At 44.3% G+C, this 21,043-nt stretch overlaps 1 non-coding gene across 1 annotated transcript; it reads right to left on the reverse strand.

Moving 5' to 3' along the window:
• Positions 1 to 16,066: 16,066 nt before the first annotated feature.
• Positions 16,067 to 16,139, reverse strand: trnar-ucu (transfer RNA arginine (anticodon UCU)). Its single transcript has one exon. It is a non-coding gene; the product is annotated as a tRNA-Arg (tRNA).
• Positions 16,140 to 21,043: the final 4,904 nt, after the last annotated feature.

Consider the following 21,043-nt stretch of genomic DNA (forward strand, 5'->3'; position numbering starts at 1 on the left):
CAGCAAGCAATGCAGGTGTAGAAGCACGGTGGCTAGGAAAAACTCCCTAGAAAGGCCAAAACCTAGGAAGAAACCTAGAGAGGAACCAGGCTATGTGGGGTGGCCAGTCCTCTTCTGGCTGTGCCGGGTGGAGATTATAACAGAACATGGCCAAGATGTTCAAATGTTCATAAATGACCAGCATGGTTCGAATAATAATAAGGCAGAACAGTTGAAACTGGAGCAGCAGCACAGTCAGGTGGAAGTTGAAACTGGAGCAGCAGCATGGCCAGGTGGACTGGGGACAGCAAGGAGTCATCATGTCAGGTAGTCCTGGGGCATGGTCCTAGGGCTCAGGTCAGTTGAAACTGGAACAGCAGCATGGCCAGGTGGACTGGGGACAGCAAGGAGTCATCATGTCAGGTAGTCTTGGGGCATGGTCCTAGGGCTCAGGTCCTCCGAGAGAGAGAAAGAAAGAGAGAAGGAGAGAATTAGACAACGCACACTTAGATTCACACAGGACACCGAATAGGACAGGAGAAGTACTCCAGATATAACAAACTGACCCCAGCCCCCCGACACATAAACTACTGCAGCATAAATACTGGAGGCTGAGACAGGAGGGGTCAGGAGACACTGTGGCCCCATCCGAGGACACCCCCGGACAGGGCCAAACAGGAAGGATATAACCCCACCCACTTTGCCAAAGCACAGCCCCCACACCACTAGAGGGATATCTTCAACCACCAACTTACCATCCTGAGACAAGGCTGAGTATAGCCCACAAAGATCTCCGCCACGGCACAACCCAAGGGGGGGGGCGCCAACAGGATGACCACAACAGTGAATCAACCCACTCAGGTGACGCACCCCCCCCCAGGGACGGCATGAGAGAGCCCCAGTAAGCCAGTGACTCAGCCCCTGTAATAGGGTTAGAGGCAGAGAATCCCAGTGGAAAGAGGGGAACCGGCCAGGCAGAGACAGCAAGGGCGGTTCGTTGCTCCAGAGCCTTTCCGTTCACCTTCCCACTCCTGGGCCAGACTACACTCAATCATATGACCCACTGAAGAGATGAGTCTTCAGTAAAGACTTAAAGGTTCAGACCGAGTTTGCGTCTCTGACATGGGTAGGCAGACCGTTCCATAAAAATGGAGCTCTATAGGAGAAAGCCCTGCCTCCAGCTGTTTGCTTAGAAATTCTAGGGACAATTAGGAGGCCTGCGTCTTGTGACCGTAGAGTACGTGTAGGTATGTACGGCAGGACCAAATCAGAGAGATAGGTAGGAGCAAGCCCATGTAATGCTTTGTAGGTTAGCAGTAAAACCTTGAAATCAGCCCTTGCTTTGACAGGAAGCCAGTGTAGAGAGGCTAGCACTGGAGTAATATGATCACATTTTTTGGTTCTAGTCAGGATTCTAGCAGCCGTATTTAGCACTAACTGAAGTTTATTTAGTGCTTTATCCGGGTAGCCGGAAAATAGAGCATTGCAGTAGTCTAACCTAGAAGTGACAAAAGCATGGATACATTTTTCTGCATCATTTTTGGACAGAAAGTTTCAGGTTTTTGCAATGTTACGTAGATGGAAAAAAGCTGTCCTCGAAATGGTCTTGATATGTTCTTCAAAAGAGAGATCAGGGTCCAGAGTAACGCCGAGGTCCTTCACAGTTTTATTTGAGACGACTGTACAACCATTAAGATTAATTGTCAGATTCAACAGAAGATCTCTTTGTTTCTTGGGACCTAGAACAAGCATCTCTGTTTTGTCCGAGTTTAATAGTAAAAAGTTTGCAGCCATCCACTTCCTTATGTCTGAAACACATGCTTCTAGCGAGGGCAATTTTGGGGCTTCACCATGTTTCATTGAAATGTACAGCTGTGTGTCATCCGCATAGCAGTGAAAGTTTACATTATGTTTTCGAATAACATCCCCAAGAGGTAAAATATATATTGAAAACAATAGTGGTCCTAAAACGGAACCTTGAGGAACACCGAAATTTACAGTTGATTTGTCAGAGGACAAACCATTCACAGAGACAAACTGATATCTTTCCGACAGATAAGATCTAAACCAGGCCAGAACATGTCCGTGTAGACCAATTTGGGTTTCCAATCTCTCCAAAAGAATGTGGTGATCGATGGTATCAAAAGCAGCACTAAGGTCTAGGAGCACGAGGACAGATGCAGAGCCTCGGTCCGATGCCATTAAAATGTCATTTACCACCTTCACAAGTGCCGTCTCAGTGCTATGATGGGGTCTAAAACCAGACTGAAGCATTTCGTATACATTGTTTGTCTTCAGGAAGGCAGTGAGTTGCTGCGCAACAGCCTTCTCTAAAATTTTTGAGAGGAATGGAAGATTCGATATAGGCCGATAGTTTTTTATATTTTCTGGGTCAAGGTTTGGCTTTTTCAAGAGAGGCTTTATTACTGCCACTTTTAGTGAGTTTGGTACACATCCAGTGGATAGAGAGCCGTTTATTATGTTCAACATAGGAGGGCCAAGCACAGGAAGCAGCTCTTTCAGTAGTTTAGTTGGAATAGGGTCCAGTATGCAGCTTGAAGGTTTAGAGGCCATGATTATTTTCATCATTGTGTCAAGAGATATAGTACTAAAACACTTGAGCATCTCTCTTGATCCTAGGTCCTGGCAGAGTTGTGCAGACTCAGGACAACTGAGGTTTGGAGGAATACGCAGGTTTAAAGAGGAGTCCGTAATTTGCTTTCTAATAATCATAATCTTTTCCTCAAAGAAGTTCATGAATTTATCATTGCTAAAGTGAAAGTCATCCTCTCTTGGGGAATGCTGCTTTTTAGTTAGCTTTGCGACAGTATCAAAAAGGAATTTCGGATTGTTCTTATTTTCCTCAATTAAGTTAGAAAAATAGGATGATCGAGCAGCAGTAAGGGCTCTTCGGTACTGCACGGTACCGTCCTTCCAAGCTAGTCGGAAGACTTCCAGTTTGGTGTGGCGCCATTTCCGTTCCAATTTTCTGGAAGCTTGCTTCAGAGCTCGGGTATTTTCTGTGTACCAGGGAGCTAGTTTCTTATGAGAATTTTTTTTAGTTTTTAGGGGTGCAACTGCATCTAGGGTATTGCGCAAGGTTAAATTGAGATCCTCAGTTAGGTGGTTAACTGATTTTTGTCCTCTGGCGTCCTTGGGTAGGCAGAGGGAGTCTGGAAGGGCATCAAGGAATCTTTGTGTTGTCTGTGAATTTATAGCACGACTTTTGATGTTCCTTGGTTGGGGTCTGAGCAGATTATTTGTTGCAATTGCAAACGTAATAAAATGGTGGTCCGATAGTCCAGGATTATGAGGAAAAACATTAAGATCCACAACATTTATTCCATGGGACAAAACTAGGTCCAGCGTATGACTGCGACAGTGAGTGGGTCCAGAGACATGTTGGACAAAACCCACTGAGTCGATGATGGCTCCGAAAGCCTTTTGGAGTGGGTCTGTGGACTTGTCCATGTGAATATTAAAGTCTGTAATCAGCATGACCTGTACAAACTGACAGAAGCAGTCAAAAAATAATCACGGAGGGCACTGAGACATACCCGTGAAATTATGGTTTAATATTTCTGTTTGCACTTCATTGCTAAAAGCAAACTGAATAGCAGAGGATGGTTTCGATCCATAAATCACTTGGTTAACTGCCCTGCACTCTTCCACTTCATCCCTCCACTTTCAGGTACCCCAATACAATACTTGAACTCACAATAAATGTATTAGGCGGTCAGTGTCTTAAGTCACTGTGGAAATGTGTGATCAGCATGACCTATACGAACTGATAGAAGCAGTTGTAAAAAAATGCATTTCGGAGGGCACAGAGACATGCCCATGAAATTCTCCTTTTTTATCCCTGTTAAATCTTCATTTCTAAAAATAGAATCGGAAAGCTTCAATCCATCAAACTCTGTGTTATGTGCTGATCTCTCTTCCTCCATAGGAATTTGCATTCATCCACCCCAGATGGGACTCGAACCCACAATCCCTGGCTTAGAATGCCTTATCCATTAGGCCACTGGGGCACTTGCTTTAATAAAAATGGATAGCAGAGAGTGGTTTCGACCGATTGTACAAGTGGTAAGTACCCCAAAACAATACTTGAATTCACAATACATGGATTAGGAGATCAGTGTCAAATCAAATCAAATGTATTTATATAGCCCTTCGTACATCAGCTGATATCTCAAAGTGGTGTACAGAAACCCAGCCTAAAACCCCAAACAGCAAGCAATGCAGGTGTAGAAGCACGGTGGCTAGGAAAAACTCCCTAGAAAGGCCAAAACCTAGGAAGAAACCTAGAGAGGAACCAGGCTATGTGGGGTGGCCAGTCCTCTTCTGGCTATGCCGGGTGGAGATTATAACAGAACATGGCCAAGATGTTCAAATGTTCATAAATGACCAGCATGGTCGAATAATAATAAGGCAGAACAGTTGAAACTGGAGCAGCAGCACAGTCAGGTGGAAGTTGAAACTGGAGCAGCAGCATGGCCAGGTGGACTGGGGACAGCAAGGAGTCATCATGTCAGGTAGTCCTGGGGCATGGTCCTAGGGCTCAGGTCAGTTGAAACTGGAACAGCAGCATGGCCAGGTGGACTGGGGACAGCAAGGAGTCATCATGTCAGGTAGTCTTGGGGCATGGTCCTAGGGCTCATGTCCTCCGAGAGAGAGAAAGAAAGAGAGAAGGAGAGAATTAGAGAACGCACACTTAGATTCACACAGGACACCGAATAGGACAGGAGAAGTACTCCAGATATAACAAACTGACCCCAGCCCCCCGACACATAAACTACTGCAGCATAAATACTGGAGGCTGAGACAGGAGGGGTCAGGAGACACTGTGGCCCCATCCGAGGACACCCCCGGACAGGGCCAAACAGGAAGGATATAACCCCACCCACTTTGCCAAAGCACAGCCCCCACACCACTAGAGGGATATCTTCAACCACCAACTTACCATCCTGAGACAAGGCTGAGTATAGCCCACAAAGATCTCCGCCACGGCACAACCCAAGGGGGGGGGCGCCAACAGGATGACCACAACAGTGAATCAACCCACTCAGGTGACGCACCCCCCCCCAGGGACGGCATGAGAGAGCCCCAGTAAGCCAGTGACTCAGCCCCTGTAATAGGGTTAAAGGCAGAGAATCCCAGTGGAAAGAGAGGAACCGGCCAGGCAGAGACAGCAAGGGCGGTTCGTTGCTCCAGAGCCTTTCCGTTCACCTTCCCACTCCTGGGCCAGACTACACTCAATCATATGACCCACTGAAGAGATGAGTCTTCAGTAAAGACTTAAAGGTTCAGACCGAGTTTGCGTCTCTGACATGGGTAGGCAGACCGTTCCATAAAAATGGAGCTCTATAGGAGAAAGCCCTGCCTCCAGCTGTTTGCTTAGAAATTCTAGGGACAATTAGGAGGCCTGCGTCTTGTGACCGTAGCGTACGTGTAGGTATGTACGGCAGGACCAAATCAGAGAGATAGGTAGGAGCAAGCCCATGTAATGCTTTGTAGGTTAGCAGTAAAACCTTGAAATCAGCCCTTGCTTTGACAGGAAGCCAGTGTAGAGAGGCTAGCACTGGAGTAATATGATCAAATTTTTTGGTTCTAGTCAGGATTCTAGCAGCCGTATTTAGCACTAACTGAAGTTTATTTAGTGCTTTATCCGGGTAGCCGGAAAATAGAGCATTGCAGTAGTCTAACCTAGAAGTGACAAAAGCATGGATACATTTTTCTGCATCATTTTTGGACAGAAAGTTTCAGGTTTTTGCAATGTTACGTAGATGTAAAAAAGCTGTCCTCGAAATGGTCTTGATATGTTCTTCAAAAGAGATCAGGGTCCAGAGTAACGCCGAGGTCCTTCACAGTTTTATTTGAGACGACTGTACAACCATTAAGATTAATTGTCAGATTCAACAGAAGATCTCTTTGTTTCTTGGGACCTAGAACAAGCATCTCTGTTTTGTCCGAGTTTAATAGTAAAAAGTTTGCAACCATCCACTTCCTTATGTCTGAAACACATGCTTCTAGCGAGGGCAATTTTGGGGCTTCACCATGTTTCATTGAAATGTACAGCTGTGTGTCATCCGCATAGCAGTGAAAGTTTACATTATGTTTTCGAATAACATCCCCAAGAGTTAAAATATATATTGAAAACAATAGTGGTCCTAAAACGGAACCTTGAGGAACACCGAAATTTACAGTTGATTTGTCAGAGGACAAACCATTCACAGAGACAAACTGATATCTTTCCGACAGATAAGATCTAAACCAGGCCAGAACATGTCCGTGTAGACCAATTTGGGTTTCCAATCTCTCCAAAAGAATGTGGTGATCGATGGTATCAAAAGCAGCACTAAGGTCTAGGAGCACGAGGACAGATGCAGAGCCTCGGTCCGATGCCATTAAAATGTCATTTACCACCTTCACAAGTGCCGTCTCAGTGCTATGATGGGGTCTAAAACCAGACTGAAGCATTTCGTATACATTGTTTGTCTTCAGGAAGGCAGTGAGTTGCTGCGCAACAGCCTTCTCTAAAATTTTTGAGAGGAATGGAAGATTCGATATAGGCCGATAGTTTTTTATATTTTCTGGGTCAAGGTTTGGCTTTTTCAAGAGAGGCTTTATTACTGCCACTTTTAGTGAGTTTGGTACACATCCAGTGGATAGAGAGCCGTTTATTATGTTCAACATAGGAGGGCCAAGCACAGGAAGCAGCTCTTTCAGTAGTTTAGTTGGAATAGGGTCCAGTATGCAGCTTGAAGGTTTAGAGGCCATGATTATTTTCATCATTGTGTCAAGAGATATAGTACTAAAACACTTGAGCATCTCTCTTGATCCTAGGTCCTGGCAGAGTTGTGCAGACTCAGGACAACTGAGGTTTGGAGGAATACGCAGGTTTAAAGAGGAGTCCGTAATTTGCTTTCTAATAATCATAATCTTTTCCTCAAAGAAGTTCATGAATTTATCACTGCTAAAGTGAAAGTCATCCTCTCTTGGGGAATGCTGCTTTTAGTTAGCTTTGCGACAGTATCAAAAAGGAATTTCGGATTGTTCTTATTTTCCTCAATTAAGTTAGAAAAATAGGATGATCGAGCAGCAGTAAGGGCTCTTCGGTACTGCACGGTACCGTCCTTCCAAGCTAGTCGGAAGACTTCCAGTTTGGTGTGGCGCCATTTCCGTTCCAATTTTCTGGAAGCTTGCTTCAGAGCTCGGGTATTTTCTGTGTACCAGGGAGCTAGTTTCTTATGAGAATTTTTTTAGTTTTTAGGGGTGCAACTGCATCTAGGTATTGCGCAAGGTTAAATTGAGATCCTCAGTTAGGTGGTTAACTGATTTTTGTCCTCTGGCGTCCTTGGGTAGGCAGAGGGAGTCTGGAAGGGCATCAAGGAATCTTTGTGTTGTCTGTGAATTTATAGCACGACTTTTGATGTTCCTTGGTTGGGGTCTGAGCAGATTATTTGTTGCAATTGCAAACGTAATAAAATGGTGGTCCGATAGTCCAGGATTATGAGGAAAACATTAAGATCCACAACATTTATTCCATGGGACAAAACTAGGTCCAGCGTATGACTGCGACAGTGAGTGGGTCCAGAGACATGTTGGACAAAACCCACTGAGTCGATGATGGCTCCGAAAGCCTTTTGGAGTGGGTCTGTGGACTTGTCCATGTGAATATTAAAGTCTGTAATCAGCATGACCTGTACAAACTGACAGAAGCAGTCAAAAAATAATCACGGAGGGCACTGAGACATACCCGTGAAATTATGGTTTAATATTTCTGTTTGCACTTCATTGCTAAAAGCAAACTGAATAGCAGAGGATGGTTTCGATCCATAAATCACTTGGTTAACTGCCCTGCACTCTTCCACTTCATCCCTCCACTTTCAGGTACCCCAATACAATACTTGAACTCACAATAAATGTATTAGGCGGTCAGTGTCTTAAGTCACTGTGGAAATGTGTGATCAGCATGACCTATACGAACTGATAGAAGCAGTTGTAAAAAAAAATGCATTTCGGAGGGCACAGAGACATGCCCATGAAATTCTCCTTTTTTATCCCTGTTAAATCTTCATTTCTAAAAATAGAATCGGAAAGCTTCAATCCATCAAACTCTGTGTTATGTGCTGATCTCTCTTCCTCCATAGGAATTTGCATTCATCCACCCCAGATGGGACTCGAACCCACAATCCCTGGCTTAGAATGCCTTATCCATTAGGCCACTGGGGCACTTGCTTTAATAAAAATGGATAGCAGAGAGTGGTTTCGACCGATTGTACAAGTGGTAAGTACCCCAAAACAATACTTGAATTCACAATACATGGATTAGGAGATCAGTGTCAAATCAAATCAAATGTATTTATATAGCCCTTCGTACATCAGCTGATATCTCAAAGTGGTGTACAGAAACCCAGCCTAAAACCCCAAACAGCAAGCAATGCAGGTGTAGAAGCACGGTGGCTAGGAAAAACTCCCTAGAAAGGCCAAAACCTAGGAAGAAACCTAGAGAGGAACCAGGCTATGTGGGGTGGCCAGTCCTCTTCTGGCTATGCCGGGTGGAGATTATAACAGAACATGGCCAAGATGTTCAAATGTTCATAAATGACCAGCATGGTTCGAATAATAATAAGGCAGAACAGTTGAAACTGGAGCAGCAGCACAGTCAGGTGGAAGTTGAAACTGGAGCAGCAGCATGGCCAGGTGGACTGGGGACAGCAAGGAGTCATCATGTCAGGTAGTCCTGGGGCATGGTCCTAGGGCTCAGGTCAGTTGAAACTGGAACAGCAGCATGGCCAGGTGGACTGGGGACAGCAAGGAGTCATCATGTCAGGTAGTCTTGGGGCATGGTCCTAGGGCTCATGTCCTCCGAGAGAGAGAAAGAAAGAGAGAAGGAGAGAATTAGAGAACGCACACTTAGATTCACACAGGACACCGAATAGGACAGGAGAAGTACTCCAGATATAACAAACTGACCCCAGCCCCCGACACATAAACTACTGCAGCATAAATACTGGAGGCTGAGACAGGAGGGGTCAGGAGACACTGTGGCCCCATCCGAGGACACCCCCGGACAGGGCCAAACAGGAAGGATATAACCCCACCCACTTTGCCAAAGCACAGCCCCCACACCACTAGAGGGATATCTTCAACCACCAACTTACCATCCTGAGACAAGGCTGAGTATAGCCCACAAAGATCTCCGCCACGGCACAACCCAAGGGGGGGGGCGCCAACAGGATGACCACAACAGTGAATCAACCCACTCAGGTGACGCACCCCCCCCCAGGGACGGCATGAGAGAGCCCCAGTAAGCCAGTGACTCAGCCCCTGTAATAGGGTTAAAGGCAGAGAATCCCAGTGGAAAGAGAGGAACCGGCCAGGCAGAGACAGCAAGGGCGGTTCGTTGCTCCAGAGCCTTTCCGTTCACCTTCCCACTCCTGGGCCAGACTACACTCAATCATATGACCCACTGAAGAGATGAGTCTTCAGTAAAGACTTAAAGGTTCAGACCGAGTTTGCGTCTCTGACATGGGTAGGCAGACCGTTCCATAAAAATGGAGCTCTATAGGAGAAAGCCCTGCCTCCAGCTGTTTGCTTAGAAATTCTAGGGACAATTAGGAGGCCTGCGTCTTGTGACCGTAGCGTACGTGTAGGTATGTACGGCAGGACCAAATCAGAGAGATAGGTAGGAGCAAGCCCATGTAATGCTTTGTAGGTTAGCAGTAAAACCTTGAAATCAGCCCTTGCTTTGACAGGAAGCCAGTGTAGAGAGGCTAGCACTGGAGTAATATGATCAAATTTTTTGGTTCTAGTCAGGATTCTAGCAGCCGTATTTAGCACTAACTGAAGTTTATTTAGTGCTTTATCCGGGTAGCCGGAAAATAGAGCATTGCAGTAGTCTAACCTAGAAGTGACAAAAGCATGGATACATTTTTCTGCATCATTTTTGGACAGAAAGTTTCAGGTTTTTGCAATGTTACGTAGATGTAAAAAAGCTGTCCTCGAAATGGTCTTGATATGTTCTTCAAAAGAGAGATCAGGGTCCAGAGTAACGCCGAGGTCCTTCACAGTTTTATTTGAGACGACTGTACAACCATTAAGATTAATTGTCAGATTCAACAGAAGATCTCTTTGTTTCTTGGGACCTAGAACAAGCATCTCTGTTTTGTCCGAGTTTAATAGTAAAAAGTTTGCAACCATCCACTTCCTTATGTCTGAAACACATGCTTCTAGCGAGGGCAATTTTGGGGCTTCACCATGTTTCATTGAAATGTACAGCTGTGTGTCATCCGCATAGCAGTGAAAGTTTACATTATGTTTTCGAATAACATCCCCAAGAGTTAAAATATATATTGAAAACAATAGTGGTCCTAAAACGGAACCTTGAGGAACACCGAAATTTACAGTTGATTTGTCAGAGGACAAACCATTCACAGAGACAAACTGATATCTTTCCGACAGATAAGATCTAAACCAGGCCAGAACATGTCCGTGTAGACCAATTTGGGTTTCCAATCTCTCCAAAAGAATGTGGTGATCGATGGTATCAAAAGCAGCACTAAGGTCTAGGAGCACGAGGACAGATGCAGAGCCTCGGTCCGATGCCATTAAAATGTCATTTACCACCTTCACAAGTGCCGTCTCAGTGCTATGATGGGGTCTAAAACCAGACTGAAGCATTTCGTATACATTGTTTGTCTTCAGGAAGGCAGTGAGTTGCTGCGCAACAGCCTTCTCTAAAATTTTTGAGAGGAATGGAAGATTCGATATAGGCCGATAGTTTTTATATTTTCTGGGTCAAGGTTTGGCTTTTTCAAGAGAGGCTTTATTACTGCCACTTTTAGTGAGTTTGGTACACATCCAGTGGATAGAGAGCCGTTTATTATGTTCAACATAGGAGGGCCAAGCACAGGAAGCAGCTCTTTCAGTAGTTTAGTTGGAATAGGGTCCAGTATGCAGCTTGAAGGTTTAGAGGCCATGATTATTTTCATCATTGTGTCAAGAGATATAGTACTAAAACACTTGAGCATCTCTCTTGATCCTAGGTCCTGGCAGAGTTGTGCAGACTCAGGACAACTGAGGTTTGGAGGAATACGCAGGTTTAAAGAGGAGTCCGTAATTTGCTTTCTAATAATCATAATCTTTTCCTCAAAGAAGTTCATGAATTTATCACTGCTAAAGTGAAAGTCATCCTCTCTTGGGGAATGCTGCTTTTTAGTTAGCTTTGCGACAGTATCAAAAAGGAATTTCGGATTGTTCTTATTTTCCTCAATTAAGTTAGAAAAATAGGATGATCGAGCAGCAGTAAGGGCTCTTCGGTACTGCACGGTACCGTCCTTCCAAGCTAGTCGGAAGACTTCCAGTTTGGTGTGGCGCCATTTCCGTTCCAATTTTCTGGAAGCTTGCTTCAGAGCTCGGGTATTTTCTGTGTACCAGGGAGCTAGTTTCTTATGAGAATTTTTTTTTTTAGTTTTTAGGGGTGCAACTGCATCTAGGGTATTGCGCAAGGTTAAATTGAGATCCTCAGTTAGGTGGTTAACTGATTTTTGTCCTCTGGCGTCCTTGGGTAGGCAGAGGGAGTCTGGAAGGGCATCAAGGAATCTTTGTGTTGTCTGTGAATTTATAGCACGACTTTTGATGTTCCTTGGTTGGGGTCTGAGCAGATTATTTGTTGCAATTGCAAACGTAATAAAATGGTGGTCCGATAGTCCAGGATTATGAGGAAAAACATTAAGATCCACAACATTTATTCCATGGGACAAAACTAGGTCCAGCGTATGACTGCGACAGTGAGTGGGTCCAGAGACATGTTGGACAAAACCCACTGAGTTGATGATGGCTCCGAAAGCCTTTTGGAGTGGGTCTGTGGACTTGTCCATGTGAATATTAAAGTCACCAAAGATTAGAATATTATCTGCTATGACTACAAGGTCCGATAGGAATTCAGGGAACTCAGTGAGAAACGCTGTATATGGCCCAGGAGGCCTGTAAACAGTAGCTATAAAAAGTGATTGAGTAGGCTGCATAGATTTCATGACTAGAAGCTCAAAAGACGAAAACGTCATTTTTTTTTTTTTTTGTAAATTGAAATTTGCTATCGTAAATGTTAGCAACACCTCCGCCTTTGCGGGATGCACGGGGGATATGGTCACTAGTGTAGCCAGGAGGTGAGGCCTCATTTAAAACAGTAAATTCATCAGGCTTAAGCCATGTTTCAGTCAGGCCAATCACATCAAGATTATGATCAGTGATTAGTTCATTGACTATAATTGCCTTTGAAGAAAGGGATCTAACATTAAGTAGCCCTATTTTGAGATGTGAGGTATCATGATCTCTTTCAGTAATGACAGGAATGGAGGTGGTCTTTATCCTAGTGAGATTGCTAAGGCGAACACCGCCATGTTTAGTTTTGTCCAACCTAGGTCGAGGCACAGACACGGTCTCAATGGTGATAGCTGAGCTGACTACACTGACTGTGCTAGTGGCAGACTCCACTATGCTAGCAGGCTGGCTAACAGCCTGCTGCCTGGCCTGCACCCTATTTCATTGTGGAGCTAGAGGAGTTAGAGCCCTGTCTATGTTGGTAGATAAGATGAGAGCACCCCTCCAGCTAGGATGGAGTCCGTCACTCCTCAGCAGGTCAGGCTTGGTCCTGTTTGTGGGTGAGTCCCAGAAAGAGGGCCAATTATCTACAAATTCTATCTTTTGGGAGGGGCAGAAAACAGTTTTCAACCAGCGATTGAGTTGTGAGACTCTGCTGTAGAGCTCATCACTCCTCCTAACTGGGAGGGGGCCAGAGACAATTACTCGATGCCGACACATGTTTCTAGCTGATATGCACGCAGAAGCTATGTTGCGCTTGGTGATCTCTGACTGTTTCATCCTAACATCGTTGGTGCCGACGTGGATAACAATATCTCTATACTCTCTACACTCGCCAGTTTTAGCTTTAGCCAGCACCATCTTCAGATTAGCCTTAACGTCGGTAGCCCTGCCCCCGGGTAAACAGTGTATGATCGCTGGATGATTCGCTTTAAGTCTAATACTGCGGGTAATGGAGTCGCCAATGACTAGAGTTTTCAATTTGTCAAAGCTAATGGTGGGAAGCTTCGGCGTCTCAGACCCCGTAACGGGAGGAGTAGAGACCAGAGAAGAATCGGCCTCTGACTCCGACCCGCTGCTTAATGGGGAAAACCGGTTGAAAGTTTCTGTCGGCTGAATGAGCGACACCGGTTGAGCGTTCCTACAGCATTTCCTTCCAGAAACCGTGAGAAAGTTGTCCGGCTGCGGGGACTGTGCCAGGGGATTTATACTACTATCTGTACTTACTGGTGGCACAGACGCTGTTTCATCCTTTCCTACACTGAAATTACCCTTGCCTAACGATTGCGTCTGAAGCTGGGCTTGCAGCACAGCTATCCTCGCCGTAAGGCGAGTACAGCGGCTGCAATTAGAAGGCATCATGTTAATGTTACTACTTAGCTTCGGCTGTTGGAGGTCCTGACGAATCGTGTCCAGATAAAGCGTCCGGAGTGAAAAAGTTGAGGAAAAAATAAATAAATATCTGAACGGTAATTAAAAAGTGAAAACAGTAAAGTTGTCAGGTAGAAAAATAGGTTGGCAACAAAACGCACAGCAACTCGAAAACAAGCCTGCAAGTTGTGACCGTGGCACTCTGTGATCAGCATGACCTATATGGATTGATAGAAGCAGAAATAAAAAAGAATCACGGAGGGCAGAGAGACATGCACATGAAATTCTCCTTTTTTATCCCTGTTAAATCTTCATTTCTAAAAATTGAATCGGAAAGCTTCAAACTCTGTGTTATGTGCTTATCTCTCTTCATCCATAGGAATTTGCATTCATCCACAACCGATGGGACTCGAACCCACAATCCCTGGCTTAGAAGGCCAGTACCTTAACCATTAGGCCACTGGTGCATTTTCTTTAAAAAGAGCTGGATAGCAGAGAGTGGTTTCGACCGATTGTACACGTGGTTAAAGTAGACATCACGCTTCCGCTTCGCTTCTGTAATCAGCATGACCTGTACAAACTGACAGAAGCAGTCAAAAAATAATCACGGAGGGCACTGAGACATGCCCATGAAATTATGGTTTAATATTTCTGTTTGCACTTCATTGCTAAAAGCAAACTGAATAGCAGAGGATGGTTTCGATTCATAAATCACTGGGTTAACTGCCAGGCACACTTCCACTACATCACTCCACTTTCAGGTACCCCCAAAAAATACTTGAATTCACAATACATGGATTAGGAGATCAGTGTCTTAAACCACTGTGGCACTCTGTGATCAGCATGACCTATATGGATTGATAGAAGCAGTAATAAAAAAAGAATCACGGAGGGCACAGAGACATGCACATGAAATTCTCCAATTTAAAAAAAGAAATCCCTGTTTACACTTCATTTCTAAAAGTAGTATTGGAGAGCTTCGATCCATCAACCTCTGTGTTATGTGCCCAGCTCTTCTCTTCTGTTTGCACTTCATTGCTAAAAGCAAACTGGATAGCAGAGGATGCTTTCAATCCCTAAATCACTTGGTTAACTGCCCTGCACTCTTCCACTTCATCCCTCCACTTTCAGGTAACCCAATACAATACTTGAACTCACAATAAATGGATTAGGAGGTCAGCGTCTTAAGTCACTGTGGAAATGTGTGATCAGCATGACCTATACGAACTGATAGAAGCAGTTGTATAAAAAAATGCATTTCGGAGGGCACAGGGACATGCCCATGAAATTCTCCTTTTTTATCCCTGTTAAATCTTCATTTCTAAAAGGTGATTCGCAAAGCTTCAATCCATCAAACTCATTGTTATGTGCTGATCTCTCTTCCTCCATAGGAACTTGCATTCGTCCACCCCAGATGGGACTCCCCAGATGGGACTCGAACCCACAATCCCTGGCTTATCCATTAGGACACTGGGGCACTTGCTTTAAAAGAACTGGATAGCAGAGAGTGATTTCGACCGATCGTACACGTGGTTAAAGTAGACATCACGCTTCCGCTTCGCTTCTGTAATCAGCATGACCTGTACAAACTGACAGAAGCAGTCAAAAAATAATCACGGAGGGCACTGAGACATGCCCATGAAATTATGGTTTAATATTTCTGTTTGAACTTCATTGCTAAAAGCAAACTGAATAGCAGAGGATGGTTTCGATCCATAAATCACTGGGTTCTGAGACATGCACATGAAATTCTCCTATTAAAAAAAAAAATCCATGTTTAAACTTCATTTCTAAAAGTAGAATTGGATAGCTTCGATCCATCAACCTCTGTGTTATGTGCCCAGCTCTTCTCTTCTGTTTGCACTTCATTGCTAAAAGCAAACTGAATAGCAGAGGATGGTTTCGATCCATAAATCACTGGGTTAACTGCCAGGCACACTTCCACTACATCACTCCACTTTCAGGTACCCCAAAACAATACTTGAATTCACAATACATGGATTAGGAGATCAGTGTCTTAAGCCACTGTGGCACTCTGTGATCAGCATGACCTATATGGATTGATAGAAGCAGTACTAAAAAAAGAATCAAGGAGGGCACAGAGACATGCACATGAAATTCTCCAATTTAAAAAAAAAATCCCTGTTTACACTTCATTTCTAAAAGTAGAATTGGATAGCTTCGATCAATCAACCTCTGTGTTATGTGCCCAGCTCTTCTCTTCTGTTTGCACTTCATTGCTAAAAGGAAACTGCATAGCAGAGGATGGTTTTGATCCCTAAATCACTTGATTAACTGCCCTGCACTCTTCCACTTCATCCCTCCACTTTCAGGTACCCCAATGCAATACTTGAACTCACAATAAATGGATTAGGCGGTCAGTCGCTTAAGTCACTGTGGAAATGTGTGATCAGCATGACCTATACGAACTGATAGAAGCAGTTGTAAAAAAAAATGCATTTCGGAGGGCACAGAGACATGCCCATGAAATTCTCCTTTTTTATCCCTGTTAAATCTTCATTTCTAAAAATTGAATCGGAAAGCTTTAATCCATCAAACTCTGTGTTATGTGCTGATCTCTCTTCCTCCATAGGAATTCGCATTCATCCACCCCAGATGGGACTCGAACCCACAATCGCTGGCTTAGAAGGCCAGTGCCTTATCCATTAGGCCACTGGGGTACTGTTAGAGGAAATTATAAGTTGAGATGATTAATTATGTATACATTATTGATTAGAACCATTTATTCTAATACTATTATGTTATGATATGAAAAGTATGAGTTTTTGGTTGAGCTGTTACTGAAAATGTAAGCAGAACGAATTAATTGTCTGTGCCTCCTGGGTGGTTTAAGGGGAAGGGATAAGATAGTTTTTCAAACAGATAAGAATGTTTTGGTTGGATTCCATTAGTGGAGAGAAGTATATCTTTTAGACAGGTTGGAATGTTGTTTATGAGGGGAGTAAAAAAATCTCTAGGACTGAATACTACGCCATTGTAAGGCTGGGAGAGGGTGTGAAACTGATGACGTCATTTTATGTTCTCTTTCTTTAAAATGTAATGTTCTTTGTATTTTGGGTTAGTACTCTCTTGTAATAAACGCTGTTACTTTTGGCTTTTAAGACTGGTCTCATTCTACTTCATGCATAATTAATGAACTTACAATTCATTAATGAATTAGAAATGAGTGCGAATTGGTTTTGGCAATTAAAGCATAAAGGAATTTAGAATTCCTCTATCAGGTACTTGCTTTAAAAGAACTGGATAGCAGAGAGTGGTTTCGGCCGATCGTACACGTGGTTAAAGTAGACATCACGCTTCCGCTTCGCTTCTGTAATCAGCATGACCTGTACAAACTGACAGAAGCAGTCAAAAAATAATCACGGAGGGCACTGAGACATGCCCATGAAATTATGGTTTAATATTTCTGTTTGCACTTCATTGCTAAAAGTAAACTGAATAGCAGAGGATGGTTTCGATCCATAAATCACTGGGTTAACTGCCAGGCACACTTCCACTACATCACTCCACTTTCAGGTACCCCAAAACAATACTTGAATTCACAATACATGGATTAGGAGATCAGTGTCTTAAGCCACTGTGGCACTCTGTGATCAGCATGACCTATATGGATTGATAGAAGCAGTAATAAAAAAAGAATCAAGGAGGGCACAGAGACATGCACATGAAATTCTCCAATTTTAAAAAGAAATCCCTGTTTACACTTCATTTCTAAAAGTAGATTTGGATAGCTTCGATCCATCAACCTCTGTGTTATGTGCCCAGCTCTTCTCTTCTGTTTGCACTTCATTGCTAAAAGCAAACTGGATAGCAGAGGATGGTTTCGATCCCTAAATCACTTGGTAATTTTTTGACTGCTTCTGTCAGTTTGTACAGGTCATGCTGATTACAGAAGCGAAGAGGAAACGTGTCTACTTTAACCACGTGTACGATCGGTCAAAATCACTCTCTGCTATCCAGTTTAATTTCAGCAAGTACCCCAGTGTCCTAATGGATAAGGCACTGGCTTTCTAAGCCAAGGGTTGTGGGTTTGAGGCCCATCTGCGGTGGATGAGTGCAAATTCTTATGGAGGAAGAGAGATCAGCACATAACACAGAGTTTGATGGATTGAAGCTTTCCGATTCAATTTTTAGAAATGAAGATTTAACAGGGATAAAAAAGGAGAATTTCATTGGCATGTCTCTGTGCCCTCCGTGATTCTTTTTTTATTACTGCTTCTATCAATCCATATAGGTCTTGCTGATCACAGAGTGCCACAGTGGCTTAAGACACTGATCTCCTAATCCTTGTATTGTGAATTCAAGTATTGTTTTGGGCTACCTGAAAGTGGAGTGATGTATTGGAAGTGTGCCTGGCAGTTAACCCAGTGATTTATGGATCGAAACCATCCTCTGCTATTCAGTTTGCTTTTAGCAATGAAGTGCAAACAGAAATATTAAACCATAATTTCACGGGCATGTCTCAGTGCCCTCCGTGATTATTTTTTGACTGCTTCTGTCAGTTTGTACAGGTCATGCTGATTACAGAAGCGAAGCGGAAGCGTGATGTCTACTTTAACCACGTGTACGATCGGTCGAAACCACTCTCTGCTATCCAGTTCTTTTAAAGCAAGTGCCCCAGTGGCCTAATGCATAAGGCACTGGCCTTCTAAGCCAGCGATTGTGGTTTCGAGTCCCATCTGGGGTGGATGAATGCAAATTCCTATGGAGGAAGAGAGATCAGCACATAACACAGAGTTTGATGGATTGAAGCTTTCCCATTCAAATTTTAGAAATGAAGATTTAACAGGGATAAAAAAGGAGAATTTCACGCGCATGTCTCTGTGCCCTCCGAAATGCTTTTTTTTTTACAACTGCTTCTATCAGTTCGTATAGGTCATGCTGATCACACATTTCCACAGTGACTTAAGACACTGACCGCCTAATCCATTTATTGTGAGTTCAAGTATTGTATTGGGGTACCTGAAAGTGGAGGGATGAAGTGGAAGAGTGCAGGGCAGTTAACCAAGTGATTTAGGGATCAAAACCATCCTCTGCTATCCAGTTTGCTTTTAGCAATGAAGTGCAAAGGTCACAGGTTACAGAAATGTGCTGATCACACATTTCTGTAATATTTGTGTTGTGGAGAAATGACCAGGCAGGAGACGGGAGTACAGTTAGTTGTCGTTTAGTAAAAAAAAACCTTGTGCTCTACAGTTCGCGGCATTCCAGTGCGCATGTGCATTTCCTATTAGGTGTAGTAACGTAACACTGCCGTAATGCATTACTGCTTAGTAACAGCACAGTAACTAATATAAACAGATGTAGATCCCAGATACTACACTCCTCCCCCATAGTGTTTAACTCCCAGAGAACAAGGTAAATATGTTAGGTAACTACTAATGCAATATCTGAACAATGCATTCTTAAACATTTTTCAACTACTGGGTTGAAGCAGACTTTTCAGAGCCCAGCACAAATCCAGGGGATTATTCTGCCCCGAAGATGGAGTTTGTGTCCTAATAACTAACCCAGGTAATGTCCTTTTTCTTCCCTTTTATCTAGGACATATTAAAGTGTTTGTTTTACTGTCCGTTACCTCCTTAACCAGCTCAACTCACAGGTCAAGCCTTTGAGGTGCCCTTCGCTGTCGAATAGGATATCTCCGCTCCTCCTGGGCTTCCTGTGGTGGGCCAGGTTCGGGTGGAAGGTCAGGCTCTGTCTCTCCCGTACGTCCACAGTCAGGAGAATAGTCCTGGGGGTCGTTATTGTTCTTGTTCTCTCGGTATGTCTCTGCTGGGGCGTTGGACCGTAGCAGATGATCTACATGAACGTTGACCTGGCAATGACCAATTTGGACTTGGTAAGTCAAAGGTCCTCTGCGTTGCAAGATCACACCTGAGTTCCACAGCTGCTTGGGGTGTCTGAAATCACGTACCATCACCCTCTCTCCCTCTTTGAATTCTCTGACAGTCTTTGAGTGTCTGTCATGAGCTTTCTTCTGCTGTAGCTGGTGCTTTTCCACAGTGCTTGACAAGTCTGGTTTCAACAATGTCAGGCGGGTACGTGGTTGGCGTTTCAGAAACAGTTCAGCTGGTGTACATTCCGTTACTGTGTGTGGGGTGTTACGGTAAGTAAACAGGAACCGGGGAAGCCTTTGGTGGATGGGCACAGACTGAACCTCGAGTCTAGTCCAGGCCTTCTTAAAGGTTTGCACGGCTCTCTCCGCTGCTCCGTTTGATGCCGGATGGTAAGGTGGTGACAGGATGTGCCTTACCCCATTGTTCTTGAGAAACATTTCAAAATCGTTTGACGTGAACGGAGGGCCATTGTCCGATACGAGCTCCTTGACTAGTCCAAAGGATGCAAACAGGTGTCTGAGAAGATTGATGGTCTTCTCAGCTGTGGTCAGTTGAGTAGGGAACACTTCCATCCACTTGGAATGGACATCGACGACAACAAGGAAGTGTTGCTTGTCAATTTCGGCGTAATCCACATGGATGCGTTCCCAAGGTGTAGCAGCCCAGGACCATGGATGAAGAGGTGCAGCAGCAGGCTTGTTGCGAACAGCTTCACAAGGTGAGCAGTGGCCTACATGCTGTTGAATGTCCTGATCCAGTCCAGGCCACCACAGATAACTGCGAGCGAGTGCTTTCATTCGAGTGATCCCTGGATGTCCCTCATGCAGGTCAGATAGCAGTCTCCTCTGGAATGTGTGAGATACCACCACCCTTGATCCCCACAGAACACACCCTTGATCAGTGGACAACTGGTCTTTCTTGTCGATGAATGGACGAAGGTTATCGTCATTTACGAAGGTTGGCCAACCGCCTAATGTTAAGTCCAAGACTTTGGAAAGCACTGGGTCTTTCCTTGTTTCCTCTGCTATGTCAGAAGCAGATATGGGCAGTTCATCAATGAGAGAGATCTGGAAGACTGCTCTATCATCTTCACTGTCGGAGTCACTATTGCACGGTAGTCTCGATAGTGCATCGGCATTTGCGTGATCACTGGATCGTCTGTACTCAATCTCGTAGTCGTAGGCTAACAATATCAGAGCCCAACGTTGCATTCGAAGTGCCGCAAGGGTTGGTATAGCTGATTTTGGTCCAAGGATGGCCAACAGAGGCTTGTGATCTGTCAGCAGTTGGAACTTCCTTCCGTAGAGGTATTTGTGAAACTTCTTCACTCCGAATATTATGCTCAGGGCTTCCTTCTCAATTTGAGCATAATTTTTCTCACTTGGTGACAGAGTCCGTGATGCAAATGCAATAGGGTGTTCTTCACCTGACGGTAGAACATGTGAGATGACGGCTCCTACTCCGTATGGAGATGCATCACACGCGAGTCTCAGCTTCATCTCTGTGTTATAGTGGGCAAGCCACTTGCTCTTTAGCAGACGCTGTTTGCAAGTCTTGAATGCTTCTTCGCATTGTGGGGACCAATTCCACTTTGTATCGGCCTGCAGCAGTTGGTGAAGCGGATGCAACAATGTGGACAAGTTTGCCACAAACTTTCCGTAATAGTTCAGGAGCCCCAAAAATGACCTCAGCTCTGAGATATTTGTGGGTGCTGGAGCGTTTAC

This window comes from Oncorhynchus nerka, linkage group LG8 (genome assembly GCF_034236695.1).
Source record: "Oncorhynchus nerka isolate Pitt River linkage group LG8, Oner_Uvic_2.0, whole genome shotgun sequence".
NCBI lineage: Eukaryota > Metazoa > Chordata > Actinopteri > Salmoniformes > Salmonidae > Oncorhynchus > Oncorhynchus nerka.